Below are 12,444 nucleotides of genomic sequence, written 5' to 3'. Positions count from 1 at the left end.
ATTGCTCTCCAGAATGGTTGGATTCAGTTCACAGCTCCACCAACAATGTATCAGTGTCCCAGTTTTCCTGCATCCCCTCCAACAATCATCATTATTTTTTCCTGTCATCTTAGTCAATCTGACAGGTGTGTAGTGGTATCTCAGAGTTGTCTTAATTTGCATTTCTCTGATTAATAATGATTTGGAACACTCTTTCATATGAGTGATAATGATTTCAATTTCATCATCTGAAAATTGTCTATTCATATCCTTTGACCATTTATCAATTGGAGAATGGCTTGGTTTCTTATAAATTAGAGTCAATTCTCTATATATTTTGGACATGAGGCCTTTATCAGAACCTTTAACTGTGAAGATGTTTTCCCAGTTTGTTGCTTCCCTTCTAATCTTGTTTACATTAGTTTTGTTTGTACAGAAGCTTTTAATTTGATGTAATCAAAATTTTCTATTTTGTGATCAATAATGGTCTCTAGTTCGTCTTTAGTCACAAATTTCTTCCTCTTCCACAAGTCTGAGAGATAAACTATCATATGTTCCTCCAATTTGTTTATAATCTCGTTCTTTATGTCTAAATCATGGACCCATTTTGATCTTCTCTTGGTATACGGTGTTAAGTGTGGGTCCATGCCTAATTTTTGCCATACTAATTTCCAGTTATCCCAGCAGTTTTTGTCAAATAATGCGTTCTTATCCCAAAAGTGAGGATCTTTGGGTTTGTCAAACACTAAATTGCTATAGTTGACTATTCTGTCTTGTGTACCTAACCTGTTCCACTGATCAACTAATCTATTTCTTAGCCAATACCAAATGGTTTTGGTGACTGCTGCTTTATAATATAGTTTTAGATCAGGTACAGCTAGGCCACCTTCATTTGATTTTTTTTCATTAATTCTTTTGAGATTCTTGACTTTTATTATTCCATATGAATTTTGTTGTTATTTTTTCTAGATCATTAAAATATTTTCTTGGAAGTCTGATTGGTATAGCACTAAATAAATAGATTAGTTTAGGGAGTATTGTCATCTTTATTATATTCGCTCGACCTATCCAGGAGCACTTGATATTTTTCCAATTGCTTAAGTCTGACTTTATTTGTGTGGAAAGTTTTTGTAATTTAGCTCATATAATTCCTGACTTTCCTTTGGTAGATAGATTCCCAAATATTTTATGCTGTTGACAGTTATTCTGAATGGAATTTCTCTGTATCTCTTGCTGTTGGATTTTGTTGGTGATGTATAAAAATGCTGAGGATTTATGGGGATTTATTTTATAACCTGCAACTTTGCTAAAGTTATGGATTATTTCTAATAGCTTTTTCGTAGAATCTCTAGGGTTCTCTAAGTATACCATCATATCAATCTGCAAAGAGTGATAGTTTGGTTTCCTCACTGCCTATTCTGATTCCTTTAATCTCTTTCTTGACTCTTATTGCTGAGGCTAGTGTTTCTAAGACAATATTGAATAATAATGGTGACAGTGGGCAACCTTGCTTCACTCCAGATCTTACTGGGAAACATTCCAGTTTTTCCCCATTGCATATGATGCTTACTGATGGTTTTAAATATATGCTCCTGACTATTTTAAGAAAAAGTCCATTTATTCCTATACTCTCAAGTGTTTTATTAGGAATGGATGTTGGATTTTATCAAATGCTTTTCTGCATCTATTGAGATGATCATATGGTTTTGTTAGTTTGCTTATTGATATAGTCAATTATGCTAATAGTTTTCCTAATACTGAACCAGCCCTGCATTCCTGGTATAAATCCTACTTGATCATAGTGTATTATCCTGGGGATGATTTTCTGTAATCTTTTTGCTCATATTTTATTTAAGATTTTAGCATCGATATTCATTAGAGAGATTGGTCTATTTTCTTTCTCTGTTTTCAGCCTACCTGGTTTAGGTATCAGTACCATGTCTGTGTCGTAAAAGGAGTTTGGTAGGACTCCTTCAGTCCCTATTTTTTCAAATAGTTTATATAGCATTGGGGTTAATTGTTCTTTAAATATTTGGTAGAATTCACATGTAAATCCATCTGGTCCTGGGGATTTTTTCTTAGGGAGTTGGTTAATAGCTTGTTCTATTTCTTTTTCTGCGATGGGACTATTTAGGATATTTATTTCTTCCTCTGTTAATCTGGGCAAGCTATATTTTTGAAGGTAGGTATGTCTCATTTTGGAGAGTGAAGAATTGAGGATGACACTGAGGATATGAACTTGGGTAATGGAAGAATGACAATGCTCTCAACAGTAATAGGAAGTTCAGAAGAAGGATGATTTTGGAAAGATAATATAATAAAAGTTTTAATGGAGATAATAAGTCATATATATCTGTAAATCTTGCACAACTCACGTTGTCCTAAAAAAGTAAATAATTGTTTGGAGTCTTGGGGGGTGTCTTATGGACTATTTCTCTAAGATGTAAAGTCATTCATCCAAGGACACAAATCTGAAGATTCTCTACTATAGGTATGAGTTGTGAATATGCTAGAAGGTAAAAGAAGGCATCTTCCTAATGACATTTTCATGGATGCTAATGCTCAAATGACATTAGGTGCTGACTGCTCCAGGGGGAACACTAATGAAAATGCTGGTAGACTATACAGCCCAGAAAATGCAGAAGGGAGTGAAGGAATGCTGGAATAAGTTGTGGGCTTGGCTATTATGGTAGGATAAGATTAACCTTATCACCTTCAGATAGGTTGATTAAACTTGTTTCTATACTTTGGAGATGATAGATAGATGATAGATAGATAGATAGACAGAGAGACAGACAGATAGACAGACAGACAAATAACTCATCAAGAGAATTTAACTTACTACCTGAATAAAAAACCCTTCTTTGTAGGTCACTGAAACACTCTTTGGGAAAACTCATTCCTGACTTCAGATGACAGGTTTTTGTTAGGGAATTTTCCATGTCTCCTGCTGTCTATTTTACAGTTTATTATTATTATTATTATTACTAATTATTCATAGGATCATAGATTTAGAAGTGAAATGGATCTTAGGTGACATTGAGTCCAAACCTCTCATTTTACAGAAGACTTGGCCCAGGTCACTCAACTAATACTAGTTGGAATTCAAGTCCAATGATTTATGCACACTCCACACAGCCTCCCTGTAATCTAACTCTAATGCCCTATCATATTATAGAAATGACCCTGAATTCTAAAGGCTTTGTCAAAGAAGTACAAACTCTAACAAGTCCTAACAAAGTCCATTGTGTCATTCAATTCAATTCACTACAAAACAATGCAATAATGATTATTATTAAGTGTTTTTTTTATGACGGTCAGTATTCTAGACACTAGAGATTCAAAGATTAAAATGGAAACAATTCCTTTTCTCAGGGAATTTACATTCTATAAGAGAAAGCTTTAGACATATGGATAAGAAAACACAATATATAAAGGAACTTTTGGAAGTAGAAATACTAACAAAGGGAGGTATCATGGAAAAAGGTGACATTGATCAGAGCTCTGAGTGGAGCAAAATGAAAAGACTTTGGGAGTCATCCTAACAGAGATCTTTGTATTACTCATATAGTAGTCAAACAAGTAAAGTAAGAGTCACCTTTCAAGATGGTTGGTCACCAAGGACTTTTTTTTTTTTAACTTTTTGAGTGGTGGTGAATCTGTACAACAAATCACACAAATAATATCTATATAAAGGCATAGGGAACCTCCAATTAAATTCAGTGAGGGAAATATACAAACTAGTGAAATCATATATTTGAAATATTGAATCTGGATTATTAATATTTTTGCCTATTGTGAATGATCTAAGAAGTCCTCATGCCCTCTATTTGGGTATTGTTTTAAAACTTTGATTCATATTTCTTTGAATGTCATGTGATATTTTGTGTATTGTATCCAAAGACTAATAACAATAAAAAACAGCAAAATAAAAGTAATTTATTTCTATACTAAGAATTATGGGTTTAAGGACCAGGAGGAGAGATTCATTAACAAAAGGTAAAAATTTCAAAGAAGCAAATTGAAGCTCAATGTAAGTACAATCTCCCTACTATAAAAGCTGTCCTAAAGTTCAATGGGCAACCTCAGATAGTAGCATATTCCTTTTCAATGGAAGTCTTCAAATTTAGTTATTTGTTGAGTATATTATTATTGTTGAGTCTTTTCAGTTGTGTCCAACTCTTCATGACTGCATTTGGGATTTTCTTACAAAGACACTGGAGTGGTTTGTCAACTCCTTCTTCAAATCTTTTTACAGATGAGAAAACTGAGACAAACAGGAATAAGTGAGTTGCCAGGATCACAAAGTTAATGTGACTGAGAACAGATTTGAACATATGAAGATGACTCTTTCTGATGTAAAGCCCCAATGCTCTATTCACTGTATCACCTCACTGCTTAAAATGTTATTAGTTTCATATATAATATATGTGTGTGTGTGTGTATGTATACACCCACAAGCTGAGAAGTACAACCTTTTTGCCAAAGTGGACCTCTAACCTGGCCATTGCAAAAAACAATCCCCATCAGTAGCTAATCTAGCTGAAGCAGCAAAATGTCCCGAGAAAGAAATAAGGCAAGTCAAATCTGCACCATGACCTCTCCTCAAAACCTGTAGAAACAGCCTCAAATGCTTCAACTATAAGCCTCAGGGCAGCAAGGATCCTCCCTCCAACCTCCTGACTTCAGTAGCTATTTTTCAGGAGAACAATTCTCAAGGAGATATGCCATGGAAACTATTTCAGTAAGTGCTGTAACGTTGCTCAATAGTCACAGCTACTAAAGACATAAAAATAAAGTTCTCTTTGCTAAAGTCCAGGGCATCATCAAATACTTCAACATCAGAAATGGACATGGTTCTATCCAGGGAAGTGAATATGGTACATTGCTATTTGCCTTGTTATTGTTCCCCAAGATTATGAAACTTTTTGAACTGATACAGCTGGACTCTTCTTGGAAAGCTCCTTTGTTCATCTCTCCAAAGAAAGCCTAGGAGCTCTCCTTTTATGCAGCTGCAATTTAATCTCTCTTGGCTTCATTTGCAACAATAATGCCTATATGGATAGAGATCAGTTTTTACAATAATGTTTTAATTCATTGATCATAAAATAGAATAATCCTAAATTCTGAAATCTAATAGTTACATTAATGCATTAATGGATAATTTCTCAGATATTTTCAGGTCATGCTCTTGAACTTCAGCTGGCATTTCCCATTCAATACTCCAGCACTTGTCCTAGGGGCCTGGGCTGATTTGTGACCCTTCACTATTTCTATTCTGATGCAGACTCACAAAATGGCAACTCATTGGTTATCTTATGTTATCATGATAAGTGTGAATTTCCCCAAATCATCACTGTTTCCCATTTCTTGTTCTGGAATTAAATTAAATTAAATTAATGTAGCCGTTTTGGTAAAGGATATGTGAATGAATTACTCCATTATTTATTCAACTTCCCTTTGACTTTCTTGATCAAAACAACTCTTCAGCCATCATTTCTATATGTGTTTTCTCATATTAGAATGTAAGTTTCTTCAGGCAAGGAATTGTCTTAATTTTTATATTTGTGTCCTCAGTGCTTATTACAGTGCCTGAAACATAGTAAACATATAATAAATACTTTTTTCTTTCTTTCTTAATTTCTTTCCTTCCTTCCTCCCTTTTCCCCTCCCTCTGTCCTTCTCTCTCTCTCTCTCTCTCTCTCTCTCTCTCTCTCTCTCTCTCTCTCTCTCTTTTCTAGATTACTTTTTACTGAAGACTTATGGCTATTAGGTACATTTTTCTATTTTGTGCATCTCCCTTGCCAAAATAATTTATTATCTGGTAGCCAACATTCTGGCAATATGCTTTTCAATAGTTAATTAGACTGGTTTTTATATAGCCAAGTCTATCTCTAAGCAGTATTAGAGACTTTTCCAGCAGGGTGGATAGTGTCCATATTATGTTAGCAGGTCTTAAAGATTATAGGGTCAGAAAGACAACATAATATACTAGATTTCTCTGGCCTTTTATTCAGGAAGATCTACCTCTGATATACATTTGTTACATGACTCTGAACAAGTTAAATAACATCTCTGTGCCCTAGAAACTCTCTAAGACCCTGAGTTACAACACATGTTCCCTGGTAGCAAATTTCCTAATAGACTGTTCTTTATACTTTTGAAATCACAAGTTTGGCAAAACAAAGGCAAAACAAACAAACAACCTATAGAACCTTCAAACTATGATGAAAGAATCTAAACATTAATAATAAAAACAGGATTTACTTTGATGACACAATAATGATATTAATAATATTTTTGTTGCCAAGGTCTACTAGGTCACAAATACCATGTTATCAAGATACAAGATAGAAGATACATAGATACAAGATACATACATTTACAAGATACATGTACAAATATATGTATATATATATATATATATATATATATATATAATTTATATATGCATATATAGAAAGAATCATATATATCAAAGTTATATTTATCTTTCACAGAGATATTGTGTTTCTTTTTAACTGAAATCAGGAATTTTCCAAATTTTAAATGTTAACATATTTTTAAATTAGGTAGTTCTTAATCTTTTTTGTATATGGGTTCTTTTGAGAGTCTGGTGAAAAGCGTGGAGCCCCTTTCAGAATCACATTAAAAGTGCTTAAAACAAAATATAAAGGATTACAAAGGAAAGCAGTAACAGCAAAATAAAATATGAAATTAAAAAAAAATTTATAGATCCCAGGTTAAGAATCCTTCAATTAATATTTTGACTTTAGAATTCTCATAGTTCCATTAAGAGTCAATGATTTTTCATTATACCAACAGCTCTTATCCTTATATATATATTTTTTATGCTTATACTGAAAACTTTTTCCCTTTAAAATTATTTTTTATAATCTTTTAGAATTATTTGGAATAATTTGCATTATAAAATTTGGAATACAGATACTGATTGTATAAATGAATGAAAATATAAAGAGCAGTTAATGAAAATTTCATGATGGCCCTAGAAGTAATAAATGACACGGAGTTCTGGTGAAATCAGGGTTGGAAGTCATTGGCCTAGCTATTGACAGAGGCTTTTCAATAGATACCAATACCTTGAGAACAAAGACAGTTAAAAACATTCATAGCAATTGTTAGATTAAAATGGCCTTTAAGGAATACTTGACTCTGTTAACAGAATTGACTGCTAGAATTTGGCTTCTAGAGTTGACTACATTGGGGTAACCTCATGATGGATTTTCATGCAAAGGCTAAACTCTAGGAAAACTCATTCTTTGCACCCAGTCCTTCATAGCCCCTTGCACAGTGCTTGCACACAGTGGAGTCTCTCTTGTTGATTGATTGATAGTGGACACAGCTGTGTGGTGCAGACATAATATATTGACTGTAGAGTCAGGAATGCCAGAGCATCTCTGAATTATGTGCTTATGGCTCAGGCTGCTCTGATTTGCCCGTGAAGGCATGACAGAAACTAGAATGGGGGACGATCTCTAAGTGTTCTTTCTGTCTATAGAGGTCTCTAACCACAATTTTTTGTCACAAACAAGAATGGATAAACTACCTAAAGGAGATTAATCCCCATTTTCTGGATAAATTAAATAATAATTGAATTTATTTGGTACTTAACAACAATTTCACATAAATGAAATTCACCTCCATTTTTTTCTGGTTACTTGTAATAAAAAGGTGACATTTATTTGGTATTTTACTATTATAGACAAATCATATTAATGAGATTCATTCCCATTTGACTGGTTAAATATAATAACAATAGGTGGCATTTATTTGCCTTTTTATGACTTCAAAGCACTTTGTATATGCTAACTCATTTATTTCACATGAATACATTGTGAAGTTGAGAGTAAGTTTATAAAGATGAGCATCCTAAGACTTGGAGAGGTTAAATGGGTTTAAGTCATTTAAGTAGTCTAGGATTTTGCTTTAGATATTCAGAATCCAAGTCCATTTTTTTTCCTAGTAGGCTAAGCTACTTTACTAAAACTAAAGCACCTTAAAGCATCTTAAACTCAGAAAACAAGAAATTTTCTGACCTCTCTATCATTTGTTTTGTTCCTATCTTTTCTTTAGTCCTTTTGGAATACTCTATCCTTTTTCTGAATAAATTATTGCTGATTATCATTGATTCAGGGCTGGAAGGGACTTAAAAGCTCATCTAGTTCAACCTTCTTATTTTACATATGAAAAAATCAAGACCAATGGAGATTATGATTTATATAACATCACCTGCTGCAGTTGGGTAGTGCAGTGGATAGAGGCATAGAGCTAGACTTAGTAAGAGAGGAATTCAAGTTTGACTTTAGTCACTTACTAGCTATATTATCCTGGACAAATCATTTAGCCTCAGTTTCCTAATCTGTAAAATGAGTTGGAAAAGGAAATGGAAAACTATTCCAGTATCTTGGCCAAGAAAACTCCTAGGAAGAGTTGGATTCTCTTGAAATAAATGAAATCAATGGAATTACTTCTCATAGATATAAAGCACAGACCTTATTGTCCTTCTTGATTTAATGTCTTCCTTGAACTCCTGTGGTGTTCCCCAAAGCTTTGTCCTTGTTCCTTTTCTCTTATATTTCTTCATTCCCTTCCTTTTATGTCTAAACTATTCCCATGGCTTCTGTTATTTATTATCTTTATCTGAGAATTCCCAAATATATATATATATATTTTTTTTTTCTCACTCCCTCTCATGGACTCCAATTTTGAATTCTAACTATCTGATGAAAATACCAACTTGGATATCGATACATCAGAAGATTGAATGAATTGACAAAAATTAAAAATATATTATAATCTGAGGACAGCTAGGTGGCAAAGTAGGTAGAGCACTGATCTTGGAGTCAGAAGGATCTTAGTTCAAAATTTGACCTCAGATGTCAACTAGCTGTGTGACCCTGGGCAAGTCACTTCAGCCCCAGTGCCTCAAAAAATAAAATATTATAAATACATACTTATATATATATGTAAATAAAACATTCTTATTATGAGCTGAATAGAAACATTTATTTTCCTCAAGGAGGTTGCATTTTAATAAAAGAAAGCAATGGATATAAGGGAGTGGGGGCCAATGAGAAATTTCGATCTGAAAGCTTAGAAGGGTGGTTAAAAAGAACCACAGAAAAGTAACCTTTTTACATGGCCATAGCAGTATAGTTTGGAAAATGAGGATAGTGTGATAGACATAGTAGACATTTCTAAAATTACAAGGTACGGAAACAGATTGACGTATGGTTGGAGCAGCCAGCCTAGGCTACAAATAGGCATTCACAATTAGGAATTTAGATATTCTAAGTTACAAGTTCATGGAATTTATCCAAACTTGAACTCACATTATCTTTGAACCAAGTCTCATGTTGCCCTCTTTTTGCTTATAGAAATGCCATCTTTTCAATTTTTTAGGTTCCAAAAGCCAAATATCTTTTAATTTTCCTTCTTCATATCCAGCTCATATCAATCACTTATGGAGTTGTACATATTCTAATTCAGGTCATTATCACCTTTTACTTGAGCAATTTCAGCAACTTCCAAACAAGTCTTCTGGCTTCTTGTATTTATTTTCACTTCTCAATTTTTCCTTAACACCTGCTGAAAGATCTTTCCTGACTCTTTATGAGAATTGATACTCCTTTCTACAATAAGACTCCAATCTACCTTTCTAGATTTGTTCCACATGACTATTTACATTTCAGTTAACTGAAACTTCTATTCATTGATTTCATTCTTCCCTGGCTTCTGTATTTACATTCACATAAGCCATTCCCCAATATCTAAAAAAGCATCTTCACATTTTGAAATTCTCTTTCTTTATGCAGCCTGAAGTGCCCTCTTCTCTTAAAAGAATTCCCAAATTGAAAATTATATTTCCCTTCTGAAATTCTCTCAGAGCCCTTTGTCTAAATCTTTCTTTTGCTACTCTCAAATTATATCTTTCATTGTATTTATTTGTGCAAGGATCATATCTTACTAATAATATGAACTTTGAGTTCCTTGAGAACAGAGACAATACCATTTTTATCTCCTGGTGTTTTGCACATAGAAGGTACCTAGAATTAGTGGAAATGAAATTGATTGAATTGAACTAGATATATGTTTCTGAGAAATCTGGAAAATCACTCAATTGTAAATTGATAGTCTGGCTATAAAATAAAAACATGTGTATAATGAAGCAGAATATGTTCTAGCCAAGTATTTTTTCTTTTTCTCAATTACATGTAAAACGTTTCTAACATTTAAAATTGTTGAGTTCTGCATTCTCTCTCCCTCTTTTCCCAGCTTGAAAAGGCAATAATTTGATATAGATTATACATGTGAAGTTATTAAAAATACATTTCCATATAAACCATGTTTCAAAAGTAAACTCAAACAAGGAAAAAACCTCCAAAAATAAAGGAAAAAACTTGCTTTGATCTGCATTCAGACTCCAGCAGTTTTTTTCTGTAGAACTGGGATAGTATTCTTCATCATAACTTCTTTAAAATTGTCTTGATCATTGAATTGCTGAGAAGAACTAAGTTGATCATTACATAATATTGCTATTAATATATTCAGTGGTTTCTTGGTTCTGCTCAGTTCCTTTTGCATCAGTTCATATAAGTCTTCCCAGGTTTTTTGAAGCTATTCTGTTTATCATTTCTTATAGCACAATAGTATTCCATCATAATCATATAACATAACTCATTCAGTAATTCCCCAACTGATGACCATTCCTTCAATTTCCAGTTCTTTGCCACCACAAAATAACTGCTTTAGCTATTTTATAGCAGCTATAAAGTTTTCTACATATAATGCCAAGAGTTTTGAAAAAATACTTTGTCCAGAAATTTTCTCTTTATCACACTTGTAATGAAGAAGAATATTAAATCTGAAGTTGGAGGTGTTAAATTTATATTCAATAGCAACCATTGTATGATCTTCACCAAGCACTTTAGCTTTTCCTAAACTTGGATTTCCTTCTTTCTAAAGTGTAGAGGAAAAAATAAGCTAACCCCTAGAATTGTGGTAAAGATAAATTGAAATTATGTTGGTAGAACTACTTTGTTAAGTAAGTTGGTAAAAAATAAAGTAGTACTACTGTGCCATAGTAGACAATAAATAACCTTAAAGATGACCCATAGTCAAGCCTACCTTATAAATACTGTACAGTTACTATACAGATACAAAAAATGACCATGAGCAAGTCACTTAGTGTTTCTAACACTTTTTATATCTATAAGATGCAGAGAAATGACTTTGACAGAAAGAGTTTCCATACAGAGAGTTCCGTTTTTTCTCCCTAAACTTGTAATTTTATCATGATAGGGAATTCCCTATATGTAAATGTCTAACCACAATATCTGAAATTTTTAATCTTTAAAGAGTTGCCTAGGGGCAGCTAGGTGGTATAGTGAATAGGACATTAGTCCTGAAGTCAGGAGAACCTGAGTTCAAATCTGACCTCAGATACTTAACATTTCCTAGCTGTGTGATCCTGGGCAAGTCACTTAACCCCAATTGCCTCATGGGAAAAAAAGGAATTACTTAAAGGTTGAGAATTTAAATAAATGACTTGCCTATGATCAGTACAGGTAGCACAATAGATAAAGCTTGGAATCAGAAAGTCCCAAGGTCAAATCTGGCCTCAGTTACTAACTAGAAGACAATGGACAAGTCCTTTAACCTCTACTTGAGCTTCTTCACTTGAAAAATGGGTATGATGATAGCACCTGTCTCCTAGGGTTGTTATAAGGATCAACTGAGATAATATTTGGAAAGCACTTATCACAGGGCCTAGCACATAGTGGGTTCTATGTAAGTGTTAGTTATTATTAATATTATAGTGGCAGGGCATAAACACAAGTCATCTTAACTCTTAAGTCACTTCCTTAAGCATTATGCCATATTTCCATATAGCAATTAAACAGCCAATGTAGTCTATTACTATTAATATTAAGTGATATTATATTTGCATGGTCTCATTTAAGTATTGCAAGAACTTTTTGAGGGAGGAACTATTATATATTATGAAGATAAGGAAACTTAGAATAATTTCCTGCCTTTAGTTACAAAATCTACTGAATACCTGAGCTGGGATTTGAATTGACATAAAGAATTTCAGTATCATAGATGTGGAATAGAACAGACCTTAGAGGCCATTAAGTCACATTGGTTTACATACAGAGTAACTAATCAGTAGGGAATATTAGATGAGTTGCTCAAAATATCAGAGGCAGAATGAATCAATATAAATTCATATCTGCATCTCTTTTCTCTGTCCTATATTGTCTCAATTGTTCTCAAGAGCATATTGTATTATTGTTTGAAGTATTAGTGTGTTTAGTTGAAATATGTTGCTGAAGATGTCCATTTTCACCCTTGAGAAACTAAGTGAAATCCAGACATACTCAGACACTCAAAAAAAATACATTCTCAAAAAGGACTAGTGGCCTCTTGTAAGTGTGGCTG

General features: G+C 33.2%; 1 protein-coding gene across 1 annotated transcript in view; it reads left to right on the top strand.

The window, feature by feature from the left end:
* PTPRQ (protein tyrosine phosphatase receptor type Q) overlaps positions 1 to 12,444 on the top strand; it is a 313,790-nt gene that overhangs the window by 102,419 nt on the left and 198,927 nt on the right. The window lies entirely within an intron of this gene.

The sequence above is a fragment of the Sarcophilus harrisii genome, chromosome 5 (genome assembly GCF_902635505.1).
Source record: "Sarcophilus harrisii chromosome 5, mSarHar1.11, whole genome shotgun sequence".
Lineage (NCBI taxonomy): Eukaryota > Metazoa > Chordata > Mammalia > Dasyuromorphia > Dasyuridae > Sarcophilus > Sarcophilus harrisii.
The sequence above is the reverse complement of the archived record's forward strand: the minus strand, read 5'-3'. Positions and strand labels throughout refer to the sequence as shown.